The sequence below is a fragment of the Papaver somniferum genome, chromosome 2, assembly GCF_003573695.1.
Source record: "Papaver somniferum cultivar HN1 chromosome 2, ASM357369v1, whole genome shotgun sequence".
Classification (NCBI taxonomy): Eukaryota; Viridiplantae; Streptophyta; class Magnoliopsida; order Ranunculales; family Papaveraceae; genus Papaver; species Papaver somniferum.
In genome coordinates, this window is record NC_039359.1 from 194,525,872 (window position 1) to 194,553,763 (window position 27,892).

Sequence of the window (27,892 nt, forward strand, 5' to 3'; positions counted from 1 at the left end):
TTTTTGGTCAAAAAGAAAGACAACACATGGAGGTTTTGTGTTGACCATAGAAAACTGAACATTATCACAGTCAAAGAAAAATTCCCCATACCCATTATTGAAGAATCATTGAATGAACTACATGAAGCTACTATCTTCACAAGAATTGATTTGAGAGCTGGATACCATCAAATCAGAGTACATCTCTCAGACATTTTCAAGACAGCTTTCAGAACTCATCAGGGCCATTATGAGTTCAAAGTAATGCCATTTGGTCTCACTAATGCACCATCTACATTTCAAGCCTTAATGAATGAGGTATTTCAGCCTGCTTTGAGGAAATTTATTTTGGTCCTTTTTGATGACATTCTGATCTATAGCAAGACAATGTCTGACCATATTGAGCACCTCAAGTTTACTTTCTCACTATTGCGACAACATCAATTGTATGCAAAACTTTCTAAATGTTGTTTTGGTCAATCATCTCTGGAATATTTGGGCCACATCATCACAACTGAAGGTGTTTGTGCTGATCCAAGTAAAATTGCTTGTATGCAATCTTGGCCAACACCATCCACTCTAAGGGAGTTGACAGGATTTCTTGGCATTACTGGCTATTACAGAAAATTTGTTAAAGATTATGGAGCAATTAGTAGACCTCTCACCGACCTCCTCAAGAAGAATTCTTTTTTTTGTAACCACTCTGCTACTGTTTCTTTTGAAAACCTCAAAACTGCAATGAGTCATACCCCTGTATTGGCCCTACTAGATTTTACCAAGACATTTGTGGTTGAAAGTGATGCTAGTGATGCTTGTATTGGAGCAGCTTTAGTTCAAGAAGGGAGGCCAATTGCTTACTTTAGCAAACCATTGGGACCAAGATCTACAACAATGTCAACTTATGAAAAGGAACTTCTTGCTATTGTTCTAGTTGTGCAAAGATGGAGACAATACCTACAGGGCACCAAATTCATTATCAAGACTGATCATCAATTCTTAAAGTAATTATTGGAACAGAAGATCACAACCACATTCCAACAAAAATGGTTAGTCAAACTCTTAGGGTTTGACTATGTTATTCAATACGAAAGGTACTGAGAATACTGTTGCTGATGCCATTTTTAGAAAACCTTGAGATGCTGCTACTTGTCACTCCGTATCTACTTGTACTCCAAATTGGGTGCAAGATGTCACCAGAAGTTACCTAAATGACTCCAAGGCCAACCAGCTGATTTCTCAACTCCTCATCAATCCTGCCAGTAGCCCACAGTACACTTACACAGAGGGTGTTCTGAGGTATAAGACTAAACTTTATATTGGCACTGGAGGCAATATCAGACAATCAATTTTAGCATCTCTCCATGCTTCTTCAATTGGGGGCCATTCTGGAGTGCAAGCAACTTCAGTTAGAGCAAGAAACCATTTATATAGGAAGGGAATGCATAAGGACATAGTGCTTTTTGTCTCTTAATGTGATGTCTGCCAGAGAAATAAGAGTGACACCACCAATATTGCAGGTCTACTTCAACCCCTACCGATTCCAGGCAGGCCATGGCAACATATCAGTATGGACTTCATAGATGGCTTGCCTGTCAGCAATAAAAAGAGTGTGATTTTAGTCATTGTAGACAGGCTAACCAAATATGCCCATTTTTTGGCCCTTCACCACCCTTACACTGCTGCTTCAGTTGCTCATGTCTTCCTCAACGAGGTGTTCAAATTACATGGCTTGCCTTATTTAATTGTCTCTGACAGGGACAAGGTCTTCACCAACAATTTTTGGCAGGATTTGTTTAAGTCATTAGGCACAAATCTCAACCTCAGCATTGCATATCATCCTCAAACAGATGGCCAAACTGAGAGGGTCAATGCTTTCCTAGAAACTTATTTAAGATGCCTCACTGGCCATAAACCAGGAAAATGGAGTCAGTGGCTAGCTCTTGCAGAATGGTGGTACAATACCAGCTTTCACACCAGCATTAAGATGTCTCCATTTCAAGCATTATATGGGTATGTGTCTCCAAACCTTGCATTTCCTTCTTCTGTCACCACCTCTGTTGCTGCTGTTGAGTCATATTTGAAATAAAGAAACTCCCTACTGGATATCCTTAAAGAGTCACTCCACATAGCTCAGGCAAGAATGAAGTTTTATGCAGATCAGTGTAGAAAAGACAGATCTTTTGAAGTGGGTGATTTAATGTATCTCAAGCTCCAGCCATACAGGCAGGCCTCTTTGTCTCTAAGGAAGCATTTCAAATTGTCCTTCAAATTCTATGGTCCATTTCCAGTTTTGCAGAAGGTTGGTCAAGTGGCTTACAAATTACATCTTCCCTCTCATGCACGCATACATCCAGTATTCCATGTGTCCCAGCTCAAGAAACATATAGGCCTCAAGCACACTCCAGTTCCAAACCGTCTTGTGGTGGATCATGAAGGTGAAATCATCATGCTGCCTGAAAAGATTCTACAGACCAGACAGGTTTTACAAGGTGGCAGATTGGTCAAGAAAATTCTCCTACATTGAACCAACTCTTCGGCTGAGAATGCAACATGGGAAGCTCTTTCAGATGTTAAAGCACATTACCCAAAGTTCATCCTTGAGGACAAGGATTCTTTTGAGGGAGAGGAATGTCACAGTGTGACAGTTAAGGGATATCCATTTCGGCCGCCTCTAGTAATTCTGTGAACGCGAGTAGTCTGAGTGGGAGTGTTTGCTATTGGGTCGTTGTGACCATTTGAATTTGTTTACGTGTCTTCATCCGTTGAGTAGAGTTAGGGTTAATGATTGGTTATTTAAGTTGTAAGAGAGGCTTATCTTCCTCTCATCTGAAATTTAATAAAACTCAAAACCTTTGGCTGCGTTCTGAAGAACACAGATTTGGATCAATCCTCACGGATTTGAGATTTATCCTTCAATTTTATCACATTTTCATTCTTCCTGATTGTTAATTTGTTGTGTTATCACAACAGGTACACGCTAGAGCTTCTCAATCCCAAAGAAGACTTTAAACTGAGCGTCCGTAAGAGATTTCACCTAATTAGGTTACTCTCCTCTCCGAATAAGCGGCTACACCAGTAACAACAACAAAAGAGTAAATATGTTGTTACGAAGGATTAGTTTGCTAGAAAGGCAAACTTCGAGTATTTATAGACAAGGAAGTTTGGACACCAAGGAATTTCCAAAACCGATAATATTCTCAAGATATTCATTAAAGCACAGATTCGGTTTTCATAATACCTGTAAATGCTCTGTCCAAAAATAACGATCGAAATCTCTCGGAAAATCTAATTAGTAAATGCACATTACTAATTCTGTAATTTCCCTACAAAATGAATTTAATATCCTTAATTAAAAGATTCTTAACTTACTTATGTTTCGATCCTGGGATTCTCTTCCCTTAGCCGTTAAGGAATATCTTTAAACAATTAAAGAAATAACATTCACATCACGTGTTCAAAGTTTGTCGACATCTTTACTTTGTAATTTCTCTTTCACACTTACAACCTTGAAACCGATTTGCCACACTTCCAAACAAGTTTAGAATTGGTTCATCTGACTTTCAAGAACTATGTGATTGATCAAACCAACATTCAATCACAATCATGGGTTTACGGTTCTACCAAAACAAGTTTTGGTTCTACCTCCATGTGAGTATTGTGCATAGTCACACTAGCTTTCCAAAAATTCGGTTGACTAAGTACTAGGATCGGTTCCCCACATATATATGGTATCTAACTTATATGTGTTGCACATGTCCATAGGATCGGTTCCCCTTTCTTCTATAAACCTTGTTGCACCCCATACAAGGATTGGTTCCCTTTGATATACTGCACCCCTTACAATGATCGGTTCCCCGTTCCTTTTAATTGGTCATACATACAAAATCCGATCATACCACAGGTGATTACTTAAGATCGGTTTTACTAATATAAGTTATACCAATATATAAGTCAGGACTTTGTAAATATTTCTACCAAGAACACAACAAGTTGTGAGCGGTTATACTCTATCACACATATTGGTTGTTCATAAGATATGCAATCAATAACAAAACCAATAACACATGTCAATTTCCTTTTCGGTCCACAAGTAAGTTTATGAACTTACTTCCTTAGAACACATGTAAACATTGTTCCCTAGGATGAAATCCTCACCTCATACCCATACATAATCACAATAGCATTCAAATGATTATAGCGATGTCTTATCTACAAAGTTTAATGGTTAAGCAATAAACCTCGTATTGTATTCCTTAATATTATGTCTATCTAGAGTTCAAATATGATTCGCAATTATGTTTTCAATATGCACGAATTGAAAGATACGTTAGGGAATGAAATGGTTCTAGTCAAATATCACTAGCCTTAAGTGGAAGGATGATTGTTGTCGTTGAAGCTCCTTGCTTCTTCACATCAAGACTTCGCAATACTTGTAATGTCTCATATCCTAATATTTTCAAGCTAACCTATACGAAGTTGACTCTGGTACATAATCAAGCGACTCTTAACATGAGTTTTGATTCACTAAAATATGACAACCAAACTTGACATACCAATGCTTGGTGGGTTCAACCGAGCAATGTTCTAACAATGATTTTCATCATTCACCCATGATATCCACTACTTCACAACTCCCACTTCCAACGAGATCAGTGTGTTCGACTATGACTTGTATAAATATATTTTTCAACCTATTTCAACCAACAATACCGGTTATCAACGCAAGTATTCAGAAATCTTCCAGGATTCACAGCTTACACTTTGCAAGCAAATTCTACATTATGATACAAGTCATAAAAACTACACTTTACAAAATTCATCACTTTGATCTCAACACCTTCTCTGCTTCCTTCCCTAAGATCAACCATTCTCCTTCATTTTGTGATCGAAGCAAGACTGGAACAGCCATTTCTTGGCTTTGGCCAGGATTTTACAGATTCATCTCTCGAATCTAAAAGTACCCCTATGTAGTACATTTGTTTAGGGTTTAGATACGTTTCTCATCGACATACCCAATTTACCATTTTCGGCAGAATCAGTTTTTCCCCTATTACAGTATGATCACAAGAACCGTCAAGAGTATCACATCTTTGTCTTTTGAAATTCATCTTCATAGGTTTGATAATACTTGGACGAACCGGTTTGGGAGTTCCAATAAAGTTGCCAATGGGAGCAACGGAATTTATGTGACATCAAGCATGGAAAGCCTAACTTCTTTTTTGGATGATTTCATTGAGACCATTTGAAGAATAATAAATCCACAAATATCAAGACCTTAATCACCCATTTCAAGGAAATAGACCAACTCCGCAAAATCACGACTCCACCGAGATTTCTCGATCATGGAGGGACAAAGATTATAAATACCAAGTTTTCTAAAGATCCTCAAAGCAATACTAAGATCTTGGGTAGTAAATTTCCCTTCTATCCAATCAAAATTCTTGCGACAAAGACCATAAGAAATGGTTTCACAAGATGGTTTTCTCCCTTTGGTCTAGGAATATAAAAATTACCCAAGGGAATTTTGGTAATCTTTGAGATTAACTCTCTATCAACAAGAATCTTTTTTATATTTATCATAGTCTTGAATACCAAATTATCATGATTAACATCATGGATGTTAGCATAAAAGATCCTTGTAAGAGTATTAAATCCTTCACCAAGACCATTGAAGATGTTACCAAGATTATACTTTTCAAAACAAGCTAATCTTCTTTATGACCACTTTCCTTAACCAATTTCTTTTCTAGGATGAATTTACTAGAAGAAATTATTTCAAAATTATTATTACTAGAATCATTGACAAATAAAATTCTAATAGATTCTTGGTCACTTGGTATAATCTTACTTATGAGAGTGGATGCAAAATACCCTTAGAAAATATTTTTGGCCTCTCATTATCTCCATTAGAGATTCCCGTAATAACTAAAAATAATATCTTGAGAGAAGAAGAAACAAGATTAGAATATCACTTGATGGACTCCCTTGTAGATGATTGCCCACTTTGCTCTTCCTTGGTTCAAATTTAAGCTTTCATGGTGCTAGTACGGAAACCCTTAAAACAAACCCTCACGTTCGGGGACGATATTAAGAAAGAGAAGGAAGGGTCTGCGTACTATAGGCTTTATAGATCCTTAACGGGCTTGGACCCATACTAATACCATGTCCCATCAGAATTACAAGTCTTGAAAAACAAGCCAAAATTCAAAAACAGTGGAGACGCACACTGTGAGAGATGAAAATTATTCTTAGCTTCATGGCACAAGAACTATATTCACACTTAGTCAAAGTGATAAATAATATAAAAGAACAATATTCTCCAAATCATTATTTTGACTCAGATGAGCAGAAAATAATCTGACATGATAGTATTAAATAACTGGAGTTTCCTCAACAAATTGGAATACTTTAATTGTCAGTAACATTCTGCTAAGAAGCTTTTCTCATAAACTGTAAACAGTTTACTTAAAAAAAAACTAACCCAAACTAATACAAAAACACAAAGTTAATCAATCTGTTACTTGCCCCATCCCAAGCTATATACAGATAGGGTGAAGCCAATTCTTGTTACCAAGAGGCTAGGAGACTGCTCACGGACCATCTCAGGTTGATATTTGTGATTTGTACCAGAGGTATAATCATATTAGTGATGATACTTAGGGTTAATTAATCGCTTTGATTCCTCCTTTTTACGATTAAGGGATGGAATTTTCCGATATTTGGAACTCGTAACAAACTCAGCATAACAGATTTTACATGAGTTGTTAACATGACCATACTATACATCATGAATACATGACTTTACAGGATCGGAACTAACACCATGAGAACCTTTTTCCTTAAGCGAATTAAGTCGTTCTAAGAATTTAAAAACATATTCAAAAGCCGTAAACAGATCTTTGTCAATAAATCCATCATGATAGTATTGCTTAAATAGAATGAGTAGCAGTATAGTGAGGTTCCATATCCTTGAGCTTTTGTCCACACGTTTCATGCACCAACTTTTCTTAGAGGAACCTTTTCCTTTTCCTTTAGATTGTTTTCCATCATCTATAATTTTTAATTATTTAGAAGAGTCGGGATTATCTTGAGAGACCAGAGGTCTTGTAGAGAATCATCTCTCAACAACATTTAAGGATTTCTGGTGTGCGTCACAGATGAGCAAAACAAGGTTCCCAAAGTGATTTCCCATCAGGACAAACTGTAGGATCAAACAAGCACAAAATTATTAGGTTTATCGTGTTTGCCCGCTCTGATACCAATTGAAAACACCGGGGTATAACAACCACACTCAATATTTTGTTCGACAATCTGTATGGACTAAACTCCAATATAATTCTGAGAGCACCAACTTAAAAGTGAGACTCAATCAAGAAAGATATCAAAGAGATTTATCTCTTTCCCAATACAATCAGTAAATCAACTAGATATAAATCCATGAGACTGATTGATATGAGAATAACTCGGATGGTACCAAAGACCAATGTCCGAGTGTCAATCAAGTTTTATCCAACAAACAAGGTCGGATTTATCAACTGTGATTGAATTACGCACAACCTGTGATATTTTGATTATATAAAAAAATATAATGCGGAAAAGAAATAACACAGATACCAGAAATTTTGTTAACGAGGAAACCGCAAATGCAGAAAAGCCTCGGGACCTAGTCCATATTTGAGCACCACATTGTATTAAGCCTCTACAGACTCTAGCCTACTACAAGTTAACTTTGGACTGGAATGTAGTTTATCCCTAACCAAGTCTCATATCGATTAAGGTAAAGTCGCATTCCTTACGCCTTTTGAATCCCAGCAGGACTCTGCGCACGTGATTCCCTGAGCTGATCTCACCTACAACTAAGAGTTGTTACGAACCAAATTCGAAGACTTATATAAACAAATCTGTCTCCCACAGATAATTATATTCTGGTTTTGTTTTCGTTTTTAGATAAATCAAGGAGAACATGAAACTCAATTAATAATCCGATCTTATACTCCCGAAGAGCAGCTTAGAAATATTAGTCAACTCATAATAACCTAACTGATTATAACAGAAGAAGATACTGCAGAATCAAAAGAGTCTAAGACGAAGAACTGTTGTGATTACTTTTTATATCTTACCTATTGGAGATAAATCTCTAGTAAATCTTATAGAACATAAAACTCAATACGATAGAAAAAGTAAGATCAAAATACGCAACTACATAGAAAATAGTTGGATCTGGCTTCACGAATCCCAAATGAAGTCTTCAAGTCGTTAACCTAATAATAGTTCTGGAAAACCTAGGTTAAACGAGAATTGACTCTAGTTTGCAACTAGCACACATGAGAGTGTCGGGATTAGGTTTCCCATATGTTAGAGTTCTCCCTTATATAGTATTTCAAATCAGGGTTGCTTCAAATCAAAGCTAAAATAGCTTAGTAACGAAGCAATTAATATTCACTGTTAGATAAACTCCTGATTTAAGATTCAAGCTAAGTCTGCTTAGAAACTAAGAAATCAATCTCCACCGTTAGATGATATTAGCTTGATACACACAAATGAAATATACTTATATTTAGATACGGATGAACCGTACCTAAACGTGTATAACCGTTGGCTCAATAATAGTTAACCGAAGTTAGCCATATGAACACTTATAATCTAGCCACATTCATATAGCACTTCAAGATAAAATATGATGATCAATCAATCATGAAAGATAATCAAATGAATGTAACTGTGCTTTAAAAGAGTTGTTCAAATGTTCACTATCTCATAGAAATATATATGAACCATTTGAAACAAATTCGATTTGGTTTGTAATTGTACAAAGTACTATACACGAACCAATTCATGAACATAATTCCACGATTTACAAAACAAGTTCACATAACTTATTTCATTACAGTTCCATAGAATTTAGCTCGCAAACGAACCGGAGTTCATCAGTATGAAAAGCATACTTACCGATTTTAGAACCTTATCACTGTGTTCGCAAACAGAGCACGTGAACCACAGTTTCGGACTTTGGCCTTGTCGTTTCGTTGGTAAATAGAGTACGCGAACCACAGTTCCTGACTTAGCCTTATCTATCCGTTCGTAAACAGATTATGCGAACTACAGTTCCAGACCTTTCACGGGTAAATCCGTTCGCAAACAAGAGTTTCGGACCTGAACTAGAGATTCACAGTTAGCATACAAAGTATACAACCTAAGTTATATCCAGACATTGGTAGTAGTTCCAAATTCTCATTTAATCATTGAAACATCCGTAGAAGACAACAACGGAAATCTTACACATACCACTAGCTTCAAGTGATTTTCCAAGTGACTAATCAATTAATTCGAAACTTCCTAAGTTAACATCAAATGACTGTCTCACACAAATCATGTAAGGATGTTCAAGGTAATTTTCACATGATCATCTTGACTTAATATTTAGTTTCCAACAAATAAATTGTCTCCAACTACACTCGTCAAGTGGATGATGAAGTTTAAGCTAAAGCTAAAAGCTTCCGACACGTATTTCGAGAAATATATAAATGAGATAAACTCGACTCGAAATTTCAATTGTGTATAATGTAAAAGTCTATATAGTTATACGACTTAGTATGTTTAGAAGATAGAATAGAATAAACTTCTGAGTAATAGATAAGTTTTAGTCTCCATATTCCTTTGTTGATAAAGTTCCTCCAAGCTCTTCAATAGATCTTTTTCTTCAATTGGTGAACGCCGTGAAGTATAAAGATCTACTACACACTCTTATCCTAATCCTAGAAATATTTATAAGTAGACTAGAAATCAAGTATATAGTTTTGATCAACTAAACTTTGACAAACAAGCTTGAGATAGCAACGCTTGCGAGTTCGACCGAGCAGTGCTCTAATAGACTGTATTGCCATGCTTCAGGAGGCCGGGAAATATCATTTTTTTCTAGCTGCATAAGAATTGTGTACCTTAGATTGACCCACCTAGCGTACTACTAATTTGAACAAAATGACCAAAGATGAGGAAAAATAAAGAGAGACATAAACCACAATCTAATCACCAATAACTAAAAAAAATCACAGTAGGAGGTTAAAGCAGAGTGAACAAAGTTTGAAGTTGAATCTAGATATATATATGAGCAAGGAACCACGAATTTTTTACCCTCTGAAACTTTTCTAATTAAGTTATAAGTATTAGTCAAACAAACTAAATTAAGTTATTAAGAATTAGCTAAAGTTATTCCATGCTTCAAAAAAAAAAAGATTTAAAGCTTTCCCCAATTGCGACGGCATAGGCCTACTCTTGTTGGTATATAACACCTACTAACAATGATATAGATGTATTCTATCTACATATATACCCACTAACAATGACATAGATGTCTTCTATCTAAAACCCAAAAGAAATGATCTACAAATGTACATACAGTGAGTCTAATTTATTGCTTGATTTAATAGGATTTTACCACTTGAGCCGTATACTGCTTATAATTGGTAGATGACCATTAAGAAGATTTCACACACTCATAATTTTCCTCCCAGATATCTGTGATGTGCAATGGAAATATGTTTACAATAGCTTCCCTCTCATTTGTGCTATCCTGTTGCCTCATGACAAACCCTTGTAACAAAAAAAATAACATCAAAATCAGGCCAGATGCTACGCACTGAAATAATAAAAGTTATAATACATGATACGGTTTTCTCAAATTAGTTAATCAACCCCAACAAAAGACAGAAACTATTGCATAAACTATAAGAAGAAACCCCAAACTCTGATTGAGCACAACTGTGCATTATTATTGGTGAAGAACTTCAGTGTCCGTGCACCCAAAAAATTGCATAAACGATTAGATGAAAACAAAAAACTTCATTCTAGTTGTTCAACCAAAAAAACCTTATAACTAATTACAAACTTCGATTATTAACCTCCATAATTTAACTATGCGGGACTTTTTTTGATGTGACTGAGAAATATCAGAGTAAAGAGGAAAAAAAATAAAGTTGTATTTATACTGTCTATACTCTATAATCAATACCATCTTGTTGATTATAACCTAAAGCCACTAATCTTGACTTATACCAATCTATTGTTCCGTTTGCTTTTAACTTAATTCAAACACCCATTTACAACCCAAAATATTCATATGAGGTTCAGGTTTTACCAGTTCCCAAGTACCATTATCATGTAAAGCTTTATGTTCTTCCTTCATAGAGACTTGCCAGTTTAGATTTTTCATTGCACTCTTAAAAGGTTTTGGCTCAGGTGGAATAGCTAATAAAGAAGAAAAAGCAACTGAGATAGGATGTTTACCAGTCAATTGCGTAACATGATCCTGATATTTTTTTGGCTTTGCAATGCCTCTCATAGATCTTGTTACAATGGAACCTGAAGGAGAAGAATCAGATGGTAATTCAGTTAAGATGTGAGAACAGGAAGTTGAATTAGCATTTGAGTAATATAGTTCTTGTTCTGAAAAGACTACATTTCTTGATATATGAAGTTTTCTAAGAATATGATCATAGCATTTATACCCTTTGTGTAAAGATCTATATCCATAAAAACACACCTAACTGACTTTGGATAAAGTTTATCAGGTCATGAATGACCCAAAAAAGGATAACATACAGTTCCAAAAACTTTAGAAAACCATAATCAGGCAAAGAATTGTAAAGAACTTCAAAAGGAGATTTATTATGAAGAAATGGAGTTGGTGTTCTATTTATGAGATAAGTGGCAGCTAAGAAAGCATCAAACCAAAAATATTTTGGACAAGATGATTAAAAAGTAAAATGTTTCCAATCTCAGTAATGTGTATATACTTTCTCTCGGCTAGGCCATTATGTTCAGGAGTTTTGGGACAAGAAATTCTTAAACCAATACCATTAGAAGTGAGATAATTTCCTAAAGGACCTTTAACAAGTTCACTTGCACCATCAGTTTGAAAAGACTGAATTTTTGTTGAAAATAAATTTTCAGTTAAATTCTTAAAATGAATGAAGCATTTTAAAACATCTGATTTCAGTTCCATTGGATAATTCCAATGAAACCTACTAAAATCATCTATGAAAAATATATAATATATATAACCTTGTAAACAACAAACTGGAGAGGGTCCCCGTTCATCACAGTGAATTAATGATAAAAGAGAAAGAGCATGAGATGGAGATAATTGAAAAGGCAATCTTTTACTCTTTGCAATTTGACAAGAATGACACAAAGAAGTAGATAATTTTGAAGGAGTAACAATAATTTGTTTAGAATATTGAAGTTGATGAAATTTTTTTATAGATGGATGTCCTAATCTACTATGCCATATTTCAGGAGAAGTATGTAATGCAAAAAAAAAAAATGATACAAAGAGGAATAAGAGATTGGATATAGATTATTAACCATCATACCTTTTGCCAAAAGTGCATCAGTGGACAAATCTTTAATCTCATATCATGTAGGATCAGGTCTAAAATAACACTTATTATATGTGGTAAACTGGCCTACTGAAAGTAAGTTATGTTTTATAGCAGGCACATGAAGAATATTTTGTAACTGAAAACTAGTATTTGGAGTATGTAAACTAGAATTACCAGTTAAAGATATAGGTAAGGACTTACCATTCCTAATTCTAACACTCTCTTTGCCTTTGTAAGTAGAAGTACTTTGTAGAATTGAAGAGTCACCAGTCATGTGAGCCGAAGCACCAGAATCTGACAACCATAATGTTGAACTAGAAGGATCATCATTAGCATTGACTGAATTCATATGTAAACTGGTAAAAGCCTGATGAGCACAATTAGTTGAATTTCAATTTGCCGATGATTGAGGATCAGTGAGACTAACAAACCCAGAATCAGATGGAGGATAATATCTGAAATGGCACATGGTTGCATAATGACCTTTATTCCTGCAGATTTGACAATCAACTTGAGACAAATCAAACTGAAACTTTCTAGGTTCACCAGTTGATGTATACCCATTCCTTACATCAATATTATTATTTGATACATAACCATTCTGTCCATTTTTATTTCCATATCCTCTACCATTTATAAAATTTGACATATTCTTTTTATTATTACCGTTATTATTTGAATTGCCACTTCCAGCACCAGAATTCCCATTTCTTGCATAAAAACCAGAAGGATGTTGAGTATCAAAATTTGTAACACTATCTTGTTCTTGATCAGATAACCATTATTCATGTGTTAGTAACCTTGCCTTCAACTCACCAAAAGTATATAGGGTTTCCCTATTCTGAGCTGAAATTTCAAAATTGTCATATTCTCTTCCTAATCCATTCAAAACATGCATTAGTAGATCAGGTGAACTAACTTTTTCACCAATAGCACACTACACCAAATTCCCGGATTAGTAACAGAAATTCGTAACGACTTAATGGCCGTTACGAAATCCCGTTTCAAATGGCCGTTACAAAAAAGATTGTAACACGTTGTGGTCGTTACAAATTTACAAAATTTTGTAACAGATGTCAGCCGTTACGAAAGTTTTTATAGGCGTGCCAGCCACACGCTTCGTTACACCTGGGTCGTAACACCTGGAATCTGTATGTGTGCCATTCACACGCGTTTCATTGTGTTTCCACCCAAACTGAAAAACACTAGAGGATATTTCCTCCCATGCATGTGCGATTCACATGCGTGATATCAGTATACCCTAATGAAAGCAGATCGAATTTTCACTCGACCAAAATTCCATTATCTCTCTTTCTTCATTCTTCTTCTTTTGTTCCCTGGAGAACCATTAACAATCGCCTTTGTATTACCACCACTATCAACGGCAACGTCAAAAACAACCAAATCTCTTTCAAAATCAATAAACCATCGATTAGATTTCATACCTTACTTCATGAAACAAGGTTCGGTAAACTTTGAGTTCTAGATCTAGGTTTTTTAATGGGTTTTCAAAGTTTTGAAGTTAATGATTTCCAGTGAAATAGTGATAGATCGAGTGGCTTTTTGGAGATGATTAGTTATTATTGAAGGAAGAACACAAATTTCAGAGAGGTTGAATTTCTTTCTCCATCAAGGGAGCTTAATTAAAGATCATGGTAATTCAAAACGATAAGTTCTTTAAACCCAATTCCATTTTTCATTGTATATTCACATCTATGTTGTTTAATTTTTGTTTAATCGAAATATTGAATTTAAGATTCTGCAAAATTGATTTTAGGGTTTTGAGAGTTGGGAACTCTGTTTGAAACGTGAAATTTTTTTGGAAGAAGAGGAGAATGAGAATTTCGACAGTGTAATTAAGACGAAGAAGATGAGGGGAAAGGGGGAATTTATGAGATTAATGGCTTAAGAAAAAAACAGATTCAGAAGATTCAGATACAGGGTGGAGGGAGGAGAGAAAAGAGAAAAATTGTGCTAGTGGAAGTACAAGTAGAAGAAGAAGCAGAAGAACACCACCTCCACATTCTTTTTCTTGTTATGCAGAAAGGGTTTCTAAGGATGAGCGAATAAAGATGTCTGTGGAGACATCAAAGAAGAACAAAGTGAGCTCTTTTTCCATTTATATTTTGATTTACAATTACAATTTACAGCCTTGTTTTGCTGTGATTTTCTGTTTATGAGATTAATTATTTGTTGTCAATAAGTAGGGGAAAGATGAGGAGTTTTGAAGATGTCACTAATGTGTTGGTTTGACATACAAAGGGGTGGTTGTTTGTTGCAAAAACTGTAAAGTTAAACACTATTGTTTGACGTGCATTCGTCGTTGGTAACACTCAATAGAGAAGTTGTTTCGTTTTCGCATTGTTCATTAAATACATATGTTGGTGATCTAATATGAACTAATTCATGCTTTTGTGTTGTTTTTTCATGGTGCACAGGTATCCTGGGCATACAACTGAAGCGATTGCAGAGTCTTTCCCATTTTGTCATGGAAGCTGTAATTGCAAAACTATGCTTGCGTTTTTGCAACATGTCTAAGGTTGATATTTTTGTACTTGTTGTTGGCTTTATTAAAGTGACCACTTGACCTTATTCAATTTATGAGTTCCATCCTTACGTAGGATTTGAAGAGCCAGAAAATGAAGATGGAGGCAGAAGAGAGACTTAAATATTGTCAATATTTGTTACAAGATCTTTTACCAGTCTTAAATCAAATCCACCAAGAGCAAGCAATGAAAAAGGAGCTCGAGGCGAATATTCAAGGTTCCTGGCTTAAGCTTGTTCAACATTCACCCTTTTTATATTTGTCCGTTTTGAGTTAAGCAATATGTTTCTTTACTTCGAATAAATATTCTCCAAGATCAAAGTAATGTATGTTGGAAAGTGCTGGGTTAGGTTCATGCTTTTTTTTTATGTCAGTCAACTGTTTATGGTCTTTCCAGTTATTTGTAGTTATCTCACTATCTTCATGTTCTTTTATCTATAAAATGGGCTTTACAGTTGAGTGTACGAGATTGCAATCGAGCTGTTGTACGTCTTCCTTCCTACACAAAGGTAAGGTTGTTATTTCTGAATGTAAGATAATGCTGCATGAATTGCTTAAACTTTATTTGTTGAATCGCCTCTTGGAAAAGATAAGCTTATAAGGTTTGCATTATGGTAAAAACCTCATAGTTAAATGCATCTTCCAGCTCTGAATTGCGTTTTGTTTTTTCCGTAGTCTAACCTAACTGCGAGAGGTTGAGTTTGCGTTTCTCAAAACTGTTTGTCATCGCTTAAGGCATGGTATAGGAGAGGGATGGCAAATGCTTCTATGGGAAACTACAAGGATGCAATCAAGGATCTAGATATTGCCATGAACATGGAACTTTCCTCCGGTGGAAACAGTAAAATAAAAGAGGAACTTGAGATAATTAAAAAACAGAGTCGCAGAGTAAAAAACTCACCTAAGAAGGCCAGCAATATGAATTGTAACTCCATTGGTTAGTACATCTCCATTGTTATCACTTTTTAAGATAAGCAGTTTCGTTATCTTTATCGTGAATTCTAGAAAATGCTCCTATTGGGTGACCCCAGTTTCTGTTAAGGTACTATGTATCTTTGGAATATGACTCATTTTCTATGATTTATGTTAAATCCTACTTAGTTGTATGATGTTACAGAAGGTGGTTCACATAATATGTCTTCATCATAGCCAAGCATTTTTTTTCTTTCGCCTCACCCTAAAGATTGAATTATAATTGTTGGGCAGGAATATCAGTTCTAGGTAACTAGTCTATTTAAGCAGGAGTATCACTTCTAGGTAACTAGTCTGTTTGAAATGTATTACAGAAACACAGATGATAGATGAGATTAATGAGCAGATTGAGAACATGAAGCAGGTTCAGGGAGCGTTGTGAAACCCCATTGGAGCAGCTACTGACTTTGATGAGTTAACCTTTTGTATTTTATTTTTGTTAAGATTAAAATTAACCTTGACCGGAGAGTCATAGTTATCTTTGTTGGTTGTAGGAGGAATTGGAATATGAACTCGAGGAGTTGGAAGGAGCTGAGTTGGAGGAACAACTTTTACAACCTGCAACCATGGTAATCATGGTAAGACATTGGCAATCATGGTAATAATTTCTAATCATGACTTGGGTTCTATTGCTTAGTAATTCTTGTAATGGTCTGATTTTGTTTTTGTTTTTCTTACCTCGCAGTTATGATGAAAAAGCTTTGACGAAGAAGATTTTGCACTCGTAGTTGCAGCTTCAGCACCTGCAACTCCACCACCTACAATTCAGACAGTTCACAGTTGATACGTCAAAAGTTCCAGGTAGCTCTTCTTTTTTATATGTTTGTTATCTTTCCGTTTACTTGACCTCTGAGCATTATGAAACAATTACCGGATGTACTTACAATATTTGTTTTTCATAGCTGATACTTGCGTTTTTCATTTCTTTGCTTCTTTATTTTGCTTGATGCAGCTGGAGTGATCAAAGCTTAACCAAATGATGAAAGCTTAAGGGATCGAATGGTTGGCTCCAGTTGGGATTCTGATAGTAAGTGTTCTTATGCTAAGTCTACTACCAAACTCCTCATTTTTTTTCTCTTTTCATTGACTGTTACTTGGCATTTTGGGTTTCCACTATTTAAAACTTAAAATGCTATTAGGTAAATGTAATGTACTGTTATTCTATCTTTTATCCGCTGTTGGCCACTAATTGATATCTTCCAAGTTTCCTTCACATAGTTTTGTTGCATATTCTCAATGGTTGTGCTTTGCATGATTTTTTAGTTTTCTGGTTATTTTCACGGTTGCAGCAACATAGCTGTTATAAATACTCATGGATTAAAAATCATACATGAATATTATGGCACATAGTATTCTTCTAAGATGTCTTACTGTTGTTTTCATATCTCCTCAGCTATGCGGTGGAAGATCTTTCGAGGGGTTCCCGTCGGTGTTTCTCCGGCAACTTGAGATGTTGGAAGGACAAGAGGGCTTATACCCCTGAAATGATATTCAAGCAAGAGGTTCTACCATTAAATGGCAGCCATTAGCTCCCTTTGTAGCTGCAAGTTTTGAGTAAGTTTCTGCTTGTAGTGATTTAGAGAATGAACTGAACTTAGGAACTTAGTAGGTTTCTATGAATTTCCTCAGAATTTGATACTTTACAATAACAAATCTTTTTGGTACTTAATAGAATTTTTATTCTTTTTGAATTTGTATTCTTCTTTGAATTGATTGAATGTTGATATGATTGATTGATTGAAAAAAGTATTGAATGTGGGTTATGGATAGAATAAAAGATGTGTGTAGGATACTTGGAATGACAGGCGTATTTCCGGCAGAAAATGAACTGCCGGTCAATATTGACCTGGTCAGGATTGACTATTTTGACCAGGTCAATATTGACTGGCAGTAATTTTTTTTGTTGTTACCAAAATGTTCGTAACAGCTTGCAGATGTTACGACTGTCAGGTTACAAAATTTCGTAATGGCTGTTGCCTGTTACGACACGCCACGTAGTAACGGATAACGCCTGTTACAAATGCCGTTACAATTTACAAAAAAATTGTAATACCCCTTTTTGAAACACGCACTAGCCGTTACAACCCGTTTTAGTAACGACTTATTTCTGTTTCTAATCCCAAAATTTGGTGTAGTGGCAGCTAATGAATCTGCAATAGTTTTAATCTTCTGCAAATACACTAAGACACTCAAATTCCTTTCCTTATACCAAAGTGGTCTTAACATATTCTTGCGAGCTAGATTTTGAGTTCTAAAACTATATTCAAGAAATTGCCAAATATCTCTTGATGTAGTTAAACCAAGAACATCACCAGATATAGTTGCAGTAAAAGTAGCTTTTAGACAACTAACTACAAACCTATCCATCTTTCTCCAATAAACCCATCTGGGATTCAGATTAAGAACACCATTAATCATAATTCTTTCCTCTGTTCTTGTGTTTCACCAGTAACATGACCAAATAAATCAGTTGTGATTAAAACCGATTCAAATTTATCACCCAATAGAAGAAATTTGTATTATCTAACTTCAATGAGATAAAATTGGTAATATTGGTGAAAGAAAGAGATTTTTTTTTTTTGAATTACCGTTATCCGTAGGTTCAGCAGTAGAAGACATTGTTGAATCTATGTGATTGTTGTTATTATTTTTGTTGATGTTTTTATTTCTTTGAACGTAGACCAACATAACCAGATCGACGAACTAATCTCTGAAAACCAAGAATTTGAATGATCTTGATAAAAATTCCATAAGATTGATGAAAAGATGTTTGAATTGATGTTGAAATCAACCAAAAAAGGTTATTAACAAATATTTTAGCCTTGATTGAAAAATTGTGTGTTATTAACATGTGAAATATCAGAGTATAGAGGAAAAGAAATAAATATGTATTCCAAAAGATAACTCCAAAAATTACAGACCAAACTGTTTTAGACAGTATTAATACAAAAACATTATATAATTGACTTGATTGCTTGACTAGTACATTTGACTAAAACTTGACTTGGTAGTCATTCCTAATAGTAACTCTACACATAGGAGATCAAATTAATAGTGAATGAAAGAAAACAAAGCAAAACAAAATTATATAGAGATTACAGTTTCACGTGAAAAACCAAATTTATTTAACCTTGACTATCATGCAACAACTATGATAAAAATACAAAGCAAACGGATAAGGATTGAAGTCTAAAAATCTAAATCTAACTTGAAATATTGGGAGTACCCAAAATTATAATTGAGTATTCAGTTAAAAGAGTGATTCAAAACTTAATCGTAAATTCACAATATTTGGAAATCAATTAAATGACTTATACATGAGTATAGAACCAAATTCATTTATACGTCATGTAGGCGTGAACATTAAATTTGAAAAATTACGGGAGTTTTTAAGTGTGATAAGACTTTTGTTGTGTCAAAACCTGCGGAAGCGTTAAGTATGCACAGCTGCAATGATACTCCAATATTGCCAAGAACACAATCACACGCACATATAAGAAGACCAAGCATTTAACGAGGTTGAATCCTCGGGAACGGATAAGCAATTTTACATATAACCGTATAGGAGGAGTAATATACAAATCCTTTGAAGAGAAGACGAGAAATTCTAGTGTATTTCTACCAGGTTCTCTCTATGGCTATTTATATATATCAATAGGACTAGACACATTCCTTAACAAGGATTACTTTTCCTACAAGTATATGGTTTCCTAAACCAATTATATTTCCTAATCTAGTCTCCTTGGCCGACCTACCAACAATTCTCCACCTAGGATCATGCATTCATGCATGAGACGATCAATATATAAAATCACCTCCATCTTCCAACGTCGATTGAACCATCACTGGATTGCTAAGTATCCTCAATAAGAATCAAATCCGACTGTAGTTCTCTTAAATGGCATTTCTAGAAGGCATCTACCAAGTTCATAACAACCTTTACCCCAAAAGGGTCTCTTACCGAACATGAAGGATGTGGATCAATTTCGAGCAATGTCGAAACTTGACCCCAGATACTACTTTAGTCAACATATCAACTGGATTGTCTTTGGTATCGATCTTCACAAGTAGATCATAGGTCTTAGCTATTGTCTTTGGATTGACTTAGATATTGTTTTCTTCTTCAAGAATTCTCTAAAAAAGTGAAAGCATATGTATATATGTTTGGTTCTAACATGATGCACTTGATTCTTAGTTAAGTAAATTGCACTAAGACTGTCACAATGCACATGCAGTTGGTCTTGCACAACTTCTAAATCATCTAGCAAACCCTATAACCATATAGCTTCTTTAAATGTATCTCTCACTGAGAGATCCACGGTAGACTGCAGTCTTGATCTACACCTAACCGGTGCCCCTGCTACGGTAAATACATACCTTGTAGTTGAACGTCTCTTGTCCAAATCACCGGCATAGTCAGAATCCACATACCCAACACACAACTGATTGTTACTTATATCCTTCACAAACTTCATTCGAACATCAACTGTACCATAAAGATACCTCAAAATTCATTTCACAGCTTGCCTATGTCCTTTACCATGACAATGCATATAACGGCTGACCATATTATCCGCATGTGACATTTCCGGCCTTGTAAATACCATAGCATATATCAAGCTACCAACAACCTCAGCATATGGGACTTGGGCCATATACCTTTGTTCGTCTTCAGTTGTAGGAAACATACGAGCATTCAACTTAAAATGAAGAGCAAGGGGAGTATTTACAGATTTAGTTCCTTCATGGACACTAAACTTCTGTAACACTTTCTTCAAATATGCCCTTTGAGACAAACAAACTTTACCCTTCTCCCTGTCACGTCAAATCTCCATACCAAAAATCTTCTTAGCCTATCTCAGATCTTTCATCTCGAACTCGGATGACAACTTGTGCTTCAAATTATCAATCTTTTCCTTATTATTCGATGGAATCATTATATCATCGACATACAAGAGAAATTATATGAAATACCCATCACGTAGCTTCTTGAAGTATACACAATGGTCATATTGACTTCTTGTGTATGTTTGGCCTATCATAAACTAGTCAAATCGCTTGTACCATTGTCTTAGAGACTGTTGTAGCATGTATGACGATCTCTTCAGTTTACATACACAATCTTCTTTTCCAGCAACCTTGAACCCACTCGGCTGAGTAATATAGATCTCCTCTTCTAGATCACTATGTAAGAACGTCGTCTTTACATCAAGTTGAAATAAGCCTAAATCATATTGTGCTACCAAGGCCAACAAAATACGGATTCATGAGTATTTTACTGCCGGAGAGAACATCTCATTATCGTCAATCCCTTCTCTTTGGGCATAACCTTTTTCAACTAACCTTTCCTTGCAGCGTACTTAATTCACCGAAGATCCTTCTTTCTTAGCATATACCCACTTGCACCCTCTGGCCTTCTTACCGTTCGGAAGCTTCATAAAAATCCATGTGCCATTCTTTTCAAGAGATTCCATCTCTTCCCACATTGCACTTTCCAATTTTTACACTCTGCACTGCATACGTCTTCTAAATAGAAAGTAGGAGTACCATTTTCTACAACATGTAATGCATAAGCAACATGATCGTCCATCCAACCAGGTTTCCTGATTGATGCTCTCGGTTTTCTGGTTGCTGGTCTTCGTGATCGTAGCTTCTGTATGTCATACTAACTCTTGTTCTTTCTCTTCAACAACTTTAGTAACTTTTGGACTTCAGAAGTATTCTCAACAAATACAAACTTAGCAGGAACTAGTGGAGTTGCACCAATCTCCACCTTATGCAAAGGCTCACTAATACTGGTGTTTTTGTTCTCCACCTGCAGAGAACCCCAATACTTTACCATAGACATCTCATCAAATGTGACATCTCTATTCATGATTATCTTCTTTTCAACTGGATTCCAAATCTTGAACCCCAATCTTCATACCCATAAATATTTTTTTTCACGGCACGACTATCAAGCTTGTTTTCACTAACATTATACCACGCAAGACAACCAAATATATGAATCGAGTCATAGTCATAAGCTGGTTGACCAAACCATTTTTCCGCAGGAGTTTTACCTTCTAATGCAGCTGATGGCAACCTATTAATGTGGAAGCATGCACATGTAACTGCCTCATCCCAAAATGCCTTACCTAATCCAGCATTAGATAACATACATTGTACTTTGCTCGAGCAAAGTACGATTCATGCGTTCAGCTAACCTATTCTGTTGCAGTGTCTTCTTAACTTTGAAGTGCCTCTTTATTCCTTCATCTTGACATACTTGCAATAACGAATCACTCTTGTACTCTCCACCATTTTCCGAACGTAGTACTTTTATCTTTCTGCCAATTTGAGTCTTAGTTGCATTTTTCCACCTGACAAAGACTTCTAGAACTTCATCCTTATGCCTCATGGTGTACACCAATACGCGCCTAGGATAGTTATAAATGAACTACACAAAATAATGTTTCCCTCCCAATGATGCATCCTTGGAGGGACCCCAAACATCTGAGTGAGCATGGTCAAGAACTCCATCGGTATCGTGGATTGTTGTGCCAAAGCTTGTTATTATTTTCTTTCCCTTTACATAATGTTGACAAAATGCTAACTTGCAGGCAGTAGCACCTTTTAACAAGTCTTGTTGAATCAAACTATGCAACGACTTCTCACCAGGATGTGCAAGTCTCATGTGCCATAGCTTTGTCTTCTCGGTAGTTTCACTCTCGATGTATTCAGAGACGGACACATTCCCGTTTGTTGTACTCCCTATCAAGTAATACAAGTTATGATGACGTGTTCCCTTGATGATTACCATGGATCCATATATTACCTTTAGAATACCATTTTCAGCGACCAACTTATAGCTTGTAGCTTCTAAAGTTCCGAGTGAAATCATATTCTTCTTTATGGAAGGTACATATCTTACCTCCTTCAGCTCTCTAACCATACCATCATGCATATTGATACGAACACTACCAATCCCAATCACCCTGCGCAGGTATAATTGTTTCCCATATGTATTTCTCCATCAAGCTCTTCAAAGCTTGAGAACCAGTCCCGATACGCACATATATGATACGGTACTCCAGTATCTAATACCCATCACTAGTGGAAAATGCAAAAACAAAAAGTCTGCCAAAAAAGCACTTAAGATCGTTAAAAAGGACTGTTTTGGGGAGCCCTAGAATCGTAATCTTAATTCTCAAAAGACTGCTTCTTTAAATTTTCAAAATACGTTTACCATCAACAGCCTTTTAAATAATAGTGATACACAAAGTCATTTATATTGATCATGTTTTATATAAAAAAAAAGGGAAAATTGATTCAGCAAAATCCGATCAGATTCAGATGAATCTTAAACTAATATGAAAATCAGATCAAAATTGAAACCCAAATTAATATGGAAACAAAGTAAATATTTACATTAAAAGCTAGATTCAATTTACACTTCAATTTCTAACTACTACCCAAGTTCACAATATATGAAAACTTGAATATCCACTTCAATTGTTTATACATAATAAAACAAATTCGTAATAGCTACCTAAAGTTTTTTCAACCTTGTGCTCTCAATTGCAATACCGATCGCTTGTTATTTTCGTTCCAGGATGCACCTGCATGAAAACTGGACTTTCATCTTCCCTGGTGCTATCTCTTTTGGCCCTTCTTCGTCTCCGACCTGAAATAAGGATATAAGCACAACCAAATCAAGACAAATGAGATAATCAAAGTAAAGAGAAAACATGCAATCTATTGCCATGGAGTTCTTTCTAAAAGAATAGCATATCCATTAGAAGTGAGCACACAAATAACTTTGTATGGGTACCTGAAATAAGTACAGTTGGAAATCGGTGAAGTTTAGAACAATACCATTGATTTTTATGTGGTGACCAATGACTCCATAATAACCAGCAAATGGCTCTAACTAGATGACCCAACACAGAATCGTAAGCAGATTGGACAAGCTAATAAGAGAAGAAAAGCGCATGCAATTAGAATGATTGAAGTTCTGTCAATTGTAAGAGCATTATAGCACAACACATATACTTCTTGAAAAATAGCAGTCAAAGATTAACAACAATGGTATGCTGGTGACAATTAGAATGTGTTGTGCATTATAGCACAACACATATTATTTGATTTCTATATATCAAATGAAAAAACTAGAGAAAAAACGATGATATCTATCATTTAGGAAAGAAATGCTAATGACAGTCATGAAAGAAGCAACAATAGCAAGTGGTCTCCTAAGAAACCCCATCCCTGCAGTAAAGGAAAACAATGTTAATGGACGCCATATGCAAGTTTAACTTTTTCAAGGATCTGTATTAGCAAATAATAGTATATAAAGGATAGTTGCATCAGCTAATAGACATGGTGGGGATTTAGGCATGTCATACTCAACCAACGAAAGCTTGATCAAAGAAAAAGAGAGAAGCTCAATCTGGTTCAAGATGCAGAAAATGTACAAGTATCCAAGTCATAAAAGTTATCAAATACTATGGATCAACAGTTTAATCTAAAGAAAGACGAACTATACATAACTTTTTATCAGACTAAGTCCATTTAAGGATTTTTTTCATACATACATATGAAGTTAGAACTGAAATATAGAATTGCAATGTATTTACAATCAATTTCTTCTGCATACATGTTTACGCTGTGTTAGAATGTTAATGTCGAAGTTGGAAAAACAAAGCATACTTGAAAACAGGTCTGCGACATAGAAGTGAAACATTTACCGAAACAACTAGTATGACCCTCATCTTCTCGTTGATGTCTAACTGTTAAACCATATAGTTGGTAGATACACAGCTAGAATTATGCAAAATAAGTAAGGTTTAGTCATTACCTCGACCTACGTGTTACAAGCCTAACCCATCTAACATTACCCAAAGTTCGCATTCTTCCATTTGAAGTTTTTTAGGATTTCAGTAATAAAGCAAGTATATTAAAGTAAAATACATTTTCAATTGGAACAATTGTGAAAGCATATGAAGGTTCAGATTGAAGAATGTCACTAGAGCAAGTAAGACTATGAATCAGTTGATTTTCAATCCTACACTTTGAGTAAATGGAACAGGAAAATCAAACAATGTCACAACAAAACTGAAATAAGCAAGAGCGGAAAACAGTGTTAAGATTAACCTCAGTTTTCTTGTAGTGAGCATATTTATCGTGGACAATATCCAGAATCGATTCTGCAACAATATCCTCCACCTCAACTTTCTCTTCCTACAACAAACATTAAAGAATTTTTAACACTACACTACAAGAAACTAAAGAAGGAACTCTTAACACAAACACAAAACACAAATTCATCATCAATACCATTAGGGGTCCAATCGCAATATCCAATAAGACATAAGAAAAATAAAACAACTCAGATGTTGATTAACTTTAAAACGAGGCAAGGAAAAGAAAAATGAAACTTATATAACCTGTAATGTGGAAGCAAACCTGCAAGCTTGGCATCCCCGATATCATATATCAGATAAGAAGAAATAGTTTGGATTTTCAGATCATCACTTGGATGCAAATTAAATGACCACATGAGGAATTCCATGAAATAATTGATGGCCCCTGGTACTTGTGGAGCTCTCGGTAATGTAACTTATCAATCACAAATTCTATATTTACAAAACCAAAAGTCCAATAAGTCACAAATTCTTCGGTACAACTGGAACATAGCATACGGTCTCAATCTAAAGCATCTCCAAAATTCAGAGCAACCAAATCATACGAAGCATGCCTACAGAAAATAGGACTAACCAAAATATTTCAGACCATGAGCTCCATAATTGGGAGAATATGAAATTCCAATTTGAGTTTCATACCAAGAAACCCATTTGAAGAATTTCAACATTCCCTGAGCAGAGATTATACCACAAGTTATCCAAATGAAAATAAGGGGGTTGTCAAAATGATTGAAAGCATGAGCTTTACCCCAACCTAAATGATCAATTAATGCCACTGCATCTTTTGCCATATTGTTGTCCTGTATCATTACACCAATTTTTAAAAAATGAATGAAAATCACACTATTTTTGTGTACCTAATAAAAGTCAAATCGAATTCACAAGAGGGGGTGATAGAAATTACCATGTGTTCAGATTTTCTAATGGGTATCGAACTCTAGCCCATTCCACAATTATCAAATGCACAAACCTCAATAGTCAATTCCATTTCTTACTCAACTGAGATCATCAATAAACTAAATGAATCGTATCTAATGATGTTCATCTCATCATTTGGTGTCTCAAGTAAGACCCTTAATTTGAGGTCCCCAAGAATCATGTGTTCCAGCTGATCCTGTGTTCATTAAACAATCAAACTGATCAAAACTCACCATTAAAACACCAATAAAAGCACTTGATAGAAATGAATCAACTTTATTTATTGCAAGAAATCAAAATCAAAAAATTAGCGTTTTCAATTTGGGTTGCTTACCCTGATGACTGCTTTGTAGATGTATTACTTCGAATAAAACATAACACAAATAAATCCAATGATAATAACCAGAACATCTTCTCTGATTTTTGTGGTACTCTTCTCCGATATACTACTGATGTTGAAATAAAAGGGGGTTCCGTTTACGAAATAGAAGAATAGTTGATTAGAACCCTAACAGATAAAGGCAAAAAAATGGATTTAAGAATGGTTCACAATTAAGATTACATGTTACAAATCTAAGAAATTGGTTACAGATCTAAGAAATGGTTCTGTTTCTGTTTCCAGAAAACGGAAAAATTAATAGAAGACATCAATAAGAACGAGGTGGAGTAAAGGGCTTGTTTAATGACGATGCACATAATTTAGAAGATAGGGTTTTCGTTGTGTAGGTGATAAAGAAACTTTAGTAGAGGAGATGAAGAAAGGGTTTGGGGATATCATAAAAAAAAAACGATGATTATCTTAGTTCTTCTATTTCACTATTATTGTTGAAGTTGGGTTTCAAATTCTAATTTCTTGGAGGAGATGAAAATAGATGGAGAAGAGTTGCAGAACTCGGAAGAAAAAGGAAAAGGCTGCCTTTGGAAGCCCAATCTATACAGAAAGCCCTAGCAAGTCTTATCTATAAATCTCCAGCAGACTTAAAAAATTCATTTTCCACTAATGCATGTACCATCTGTAATAGCACAAGCTGATGGTGTCAGAATTAGCGAGAAATCAGAAGCATCGTCTAATTCTTTACTTGCTTTTGCAGTGTTCACCTTGGTGTTACTGTTATCTCCTTTTCTCGCCTTACGCTTGGTATAATCCTTAGCCCAATGACTAAAGTCATGGCACCACGAACACTCATCCTTCTGTCGTCGCATTCTACTCTTAGAACATCCTCTACCATTAACATGATCACCAGTTTTCTTTCTCTTGTCTGTTGAACGACCTCTAGCAAGAAGAAAATCATTGTTAGCTTCACTTGAAAGGTGTTCACGGTTCATCTTTCTGAACTCCTCACTACGCAATGTTGTAGTGACCTTAGCGTATGTCATTTTATGATTTCCGTGCATTAAAGCCTTAATCACGGGTTCATACCTTTCAGGGAGAGAGTTTATCAGACGCAAAACTTGTTCCTCTTCCTCGATTGTCTCATCGTAGTTAACCAACTCGGCAAGATGTTTATTATATGAATATAGGTGCTCAGTATGTAAGTAAAAAGGACATCTCCACATAGAAATAAACGCTGGCAGAAAAAAATTTCTGATAATTGTTAGAGGGAAAGCTACTTTTACTAGGGGAAAGCTGATTTCGGGGTGGATTAAAGAAAAAAAAAAATCCTCTCTTGACAACCGATAAACAACTAACAAAAAACAATTACATGTAATTTTGAAATGTTTCACAAGTGCTACAAAGCAATAACCAAGAGATGCAAGTATCCGACTGTCTAGGTCGGTAACTAGTATTGTAACACAATTGAGAGGTAAGATTCGGATTAAATCGCAAAACTAAACTAAATACCAAGACTAAGAGTACTCAATATGATAACTCAGAAATGCACACGCAATGCTGTAAATTTAATGATGTAGCC

The 27,892-nt window shown here is 35.3% G+C and overlaps 2 long non-coding RNA genes across 8 annotated transcripts; one reads left to right on the plus strand and one right to left on the minus strand.

The window, feature by feature from the left end:
• Positions 1-13,666: 13,666 nt before the first annotated feature.
• LOC113354343 lies at positions 13,667-17,607 on the plus strand. 4 transcript variants are annotated; one of them, XR_003361826.1, is made up of 11 exons: positions 13,667-14,014; positions 14,137-14,461; positions 14,567-14,685; positions 14,798-14,898; positions 14,981-15,122; positions 15,360-15,413; positions 15,580-15,841; positions 16,191-16,474; positions 16,562-16,677; positions 16,829-16,903; positions 17,270-17,607. It is a non-coding gene; the product is annotated as an uncharacterized LOC113354343 (long non-coding RNA). The 4 variants fall into 4 exon arrangements; XR_003361824.1 differs by having other exon boundaries at positions 16,191-16,454; XR_003361825.1 differs by having other exon boundaries at positions 16,371-16,474.
• A 5,651-nt stretch (positions 17,608-23,258) lies between these two features.
• On the minus strand, positions 23,259-26,895 carry LOC113350107. Of its 4 annotated transcripts, none has more exons than XR_003360623.1 (6): positions 26,314-26,895; positions 25,966-26,175; positions 25,324-25,861; positions 25,012-25,098; positions 23,734-23,828; positions 23,259-23,542 (listed from the first exon to the last, which is right to left on the minus strand). It is a non-coding gene; the product is annotated as an uncharacterized LOC113350107 (long non-coding RNA). The 4 variants fall into 4 exon arrangements; XR_003360624.1 differs by having other exon boundaries at positions 25,305-25,861; XR_003360622.1 differs by having other exon boundaries at positions 25,195-25,861.
• Between the last annotated feature and the right edge of the window lie 997 nt (positions 26,896-27,892).